Genomic DNA, 4,895 nt, shown 5'->3' with positions numbered 1-4,895 from the left:
CCCTCCTTCCTTCCTTCCTTCCTTCCTTCCATCCATCCTCTTTTTTCTTTTTTCTTTGTTGAGACAGGGTTTCTCTGTGTAACCTGGAACTCACAATGTAGCTGGTGTGACCTTGAACTCCTGATTCTTCCGCCTCCATCTCAGTGGCTGGGATGACAGGCGTGCCCCTCCCCAACCCGCCTGGTTTGGTTAAGCGTGTTAATACCATTTCACATCTGTCTTTGTTACATCCAGATGAATGCTTTTCAAGTTGACTGTATTTTCCAAAGCTAGTTCATTGGTTTGACCAATGACAACTCTAACTCATTCTTCATGGGTATATAATCTCAATATGGATACTTTTTGTTGTTGTTGTTGTTGTTGTTATCTAATTCAATGATTTAAATCAACAGAGGTAGACGCTCCATGGTTTTGTCCTGTACGGTGTACCAGCGATTGGTGGTTCTTCTGTGGTTGTGCCTCAGTTCTTTTGTGGGGGTGACTGGGTAACACATGGACATGTCCTATGTGCTTTTCGCTAAGAGGCCTGACTTTGGATGAGGTCTAGGGAGAAAGAAAAAAAAAAAAGAGAGAGAGAATATTTGGAGGTCCACTGATCTTCACTGTATGCCTGGGAGTCAGCTGATGTCCGCTTCCAGGCCTGGATGCTAGAAGGGGTCCAGCCTTGACCGCATCTGTGGTAGGAACAGGGGTAAGCATGACCTCAAGCCCCATGTCTTCATAGTCACCTTCATTATATTGAAATAACGTGGTGCATAGTCTTGGGAGGGCTGTTTTCAACGTGCTTAGAGCAAAATAAGGAAGTCTATGCTGCAGATCTGGCTCAGAAAGAGCCATAGGCACACAAGCTGGCCCTGTTTATTACCCTTCATCCCCGAAGGGCATTAATTATGTTGCTCAGTAGGACATGAAGCATAGCAGAGATGGCGGCTGCTCCGTTTAGACGGTTCTGCACCAGGCTGGTTGCTTTCCGAACTGGAAACCTGTAATTAGTTTGGTTCTGGTATTCTTCCTATTGACCAACCGAGGAACAGCTAAGATTATGGGGTTGGAGCCCCCCACCCCCACCCCGGAGTCCACCTCACCCACCTGATAGCTGCTCATGGGAAAGTCGCTGAAGTTCTCTGGGTCTGGCTCCCTGTATCTCAGAGGAGGCTGTCTATATCACAGTCATAAGCCCTTTGTGAGGGATGGCCTGCTGATACTACATGTAAGAGAAACCCTGGCATGAGGCAGACACCCGGTGAATGGCAGCTGCAGTTGAATGGAGAATCTCAGTGCTACTGGCAGCATGGCAGGCATTCCTCGTCACAAAGGTGACTTAGTCAAGGCGGCTTCATTATCTTGAGTTAGAACCCCGTAAACAGAACCACAGTTAATCAAACCCTGGCAATAACGCTGCTAAGCACAGAGAGACAAATTTGTCTCCGATGACTCAAAAAGCCTGGAGGTGCTGATAATTAAAATTCTGAAGTTTTTGATGCTGGAAGAGGAAGTTACAAACTCCCGAGTCTCTGTACTTTGGGAGCAGAGGCAAGCGGTTGTCTGTGACGGCAAGGTCAGCCTGGTCTACATAACGAATTCTGGGCTAGCCAGGGCTACAGAGTGAGATCTATTGCGGTGTTCTTCTTATGGAGGCCTTCCTTCTTCCTCCTCCCATCTGTCATTGGAACTGTTAGTCTTTTTGTTTTTGTTTTTGTTCTTTTTTTTTTTTTTTAGATTTTTTTTCTCTTGACACAGGGTTTCTCTGTGTAGTTCTGGCTATCCTAGAACTCACTGTGTAGACCAGGCTGGCCTCGAACTCAGAGAGATCCACTTGCCTCTCTGCCTCTGAAGTGCTGGAATTAAAGGCATATGTGCATCCCATTCTCTCTTTTAAAAGTGATTTCTAAAACCCAGTCTCTCATTTGAAATAATGCAATTTTGTTCTGATAATATTGCAATAACGGTTTGAGGCTGGAGAGATGGCTCACGTCTGCGAAGTGAGAAAGGAAGTTAACATTGGAACAGGACTTGGGGGCGGAGCTCAGTGGTACACGAAGCCCCTGGCTTGTTTCTTCTTATTTTGATGTTTGTATTTTCCCTTGTTGGTGGTGGTTGTTTGGTTTGTGATTTTTGTTTTGTTTTGTTTTGTTTTGTTTTTTCTAAACAGGGTTTTTCTGTGTAGCCTTGGCTGTCCTGAAACTTGCTCTGTAGACCAGGCTGGGGCTTTAAATGTAAAGAGATCCACCTGCTTCTCAGTTTCCCCCGAGTTCTGGGATTAAAGGTGTGGGACCACCCCCTGGCTTATTCTGGTGTTTTGAGTTTAGCCTTAAAATCATTGTGTGGTCAGAGATCCCCTTAAGGTTCTGGTCATCTTGCCTTTAACTTTGGAAGGGTTGCCGTTACAGGTGTGCACCACCCTGGCATTTGGGCAGTTAGGGTAGTTAGTTAGTTAGAGCTTTGGTTTCACTTGCTTAGGTTGATCTCAAATCCTCCCACATCTTCCTCCTGAATGGTGGGATTACGACCTTGTGCCATCAGCTCGGCTGTCGATTACATTCTTGGCCGTGTATTTTCAATCTTTTCTTCCCCTGTTACTTGAGGCAAGGTTTCCATAGGTAGCTGAGGCTGCCTTGAACTCCCCAATCTTCTTGCTTCTACTTCTTAAATAAGACGCGTGCCGTCACTGATTAAAGTTCTTCAGTCTTGAAAAATTAATTTATGGTGGTGGGGCATGTTTATGGCACGGCACGGAAGTGGAGGTCATAGGGCAGCTTGCCAAATTTGATTGTTTTCTCTGACTATGAATGAACTCGGGTCGTCAGTGTTCGGGCAGTTTCTCTAAAGAAATAGAACCCGCAGTTACGCAGTTCACAAGACAGGTGTCCCAGTCTGGCATGGGAAGCCCCAGAAAGTTCCTGGAGAGCCAGTGGTCCCTATTCCCACGAGGAAAGCTTGGAAGTTCTGATTCTGTTACCTGGGCAAGCAGCAGCAGCTACCACAGGGCAAATCAACATGGCGGTAGGAGGCAGGGCCAAGCAGGCAACTGGAGAGAGAGAGAGATTAAAAGGGAGTTTATCACAGATGCTGCCAGAAGGTGCCGCACACAACTAGGGTGGGCCAATCAAGGCAATTGGGACAATTCTTCAGGTGAGGTTTCCTACTCAAGACTTTTTTTTTGGGGGGGGGAAGACGGGGAGGGTCTAGGGGACTTTCGGGATAACATTTGAAATGTAAATGAAGAAAATATCTAATAAAAAAATGAAAAAAAAAAAAAGAGTTTCTAACTTGCAGCAAGTTGATATTAAAACCTTCCGAAGTACCTTGATGAGCCAGGTCACCGACCCTGTTTTTAGTTTTATAACACAACAAGAACAACAACAACAACAACACACACACACACACACACACACACACACACGAATTGACTGTGAAACACACACACACACATACACACACTAATTGACTGTGAAACTCTATTAAAATTTCAGTTCAATTAGGCTGAATCAAATTGATTATAACCAGTGATTAGTCCTTAAAAGTTTATTTTTCAGTATAGAATAGAGTTTATTTAAGGCATGAGCATGGGGGTGGGGATTGAGGGAGTAGAGACAGAGAAAGGCAGAGAGAGAGAGAGAGAGAGAGAGAGAGAGAGAGAGAGAGAGAGAGAGAAGCCAGTCATGAGCACATGGAGAGAGTGGGGGAGGGGAATGGGGAGAGAGGGGGAAGAGGGTAATCGAGCAAGAGCTGGAAAGAGGAGAAGCTAAGAGAGCAAGAGTGATAAGTCCTTAAAAGTTTTTCTTTTAGTGCCTGGCACGGAGCCTGGGCATGGCAGAGATGATCTGGCAATTGTAGCCTGATTCCTTATGCACTGACCAGAGGCCCTGTGAGGTGTCGTACTGCTGTTCACGCTATGGTGATTTTTAAATTTCCCCTCACTCCTTTGTTTATTATGTGACCCTGGCAGCACCCAGGTTTCAAATACACAGCAATCCTCCTGCCTCAGTCTCCTGAGTGCTGGGATTACATGTCTATGTCACCATACTTGGCTTCTCTCAGTTTCCAACTCCTCCTGGAAACTGCCGGGTCAGTCTTGGTCCAAGCACCTTAACGAAATTTCATCTCTCTGAACACAGGTTTATCCCAACCTGGATCTAGGCTGAAGTAAGTGCTCAGTGGGGTTGAACATGGCTCTAGGGTCAGAGAGACCATGCTGAGACCCAGAAGTGTCATTTGTGAGGTCTTGGGCCCCTTGTGAGGTAAGGTCCCCTTACCTGTCCAAGACTCAATTTCCTGAACTATAAAATGGGAAAAAAATATGAACCTTGTATTTACTTCTGTAAATAATAAGTGCAAAACATCTGGAATGGTTGGCAGGTTATCTTTCAGTAATGTTATTTATCAGTAATGTTAACTATTATTAGAAGGCATTAAGGAAATCGCTGCCCATAGACACAGCTTGCTTCCTGCTTCCTGTTAGTGTCTGCAGACCCTGAGCTCTTCGTGCAGACTGCTCCTCGTATGCAGTCTCTGGGCATCTGTGGGATCCGGTACCTGTGCCAGTGAGGGACAGCTGCCAGAGGCTCTGCTGCCACTACAAAATCTTTAAAAGCACAGCCTTTCGGATTTCGTTTGTCCTCCTGGATGGATCAATACCACTGGCTAATCCTGGACTTCACTTTCAGGTCGTCTGCTGATTCTGCTGGGGTACAGCGGGGCTTCTCTTTGTTGATCACATTTGTCTGTTGAGTGGGAACACTTTGTAGTGGGCAAAGGTCCTGGGTGAGGCTGAGAACTTGGAGGGCCACAGTGTTCTTTTACCCTTAAAACTTGTGTACTAAATGACTACTTTGAGCGTTCTCTCTCTCTCTCTCTCTCTCTCTCTCTCTCTCTCTCTCTCTCTCTCTCTCTCT

Source organism: Mus pahari, chromosome 21 (assembly GCF_900095145.1).
Source record: "Mus pahari chromosome 21, PAHARI_EIJ_v1.1, whole genome shotgun sequence".
NCBI classification, from domain to species: domain Eukaryota; kingdom Metazoa; phylum Chordata; class Mammalia; order Rodentia; family Muridae; genus Mus; species Mus pahari.
The sequence above is the reverse complement of the archived record's forward strand: the minus strand, read 5'-3'. Positions refer to the sequence as shown.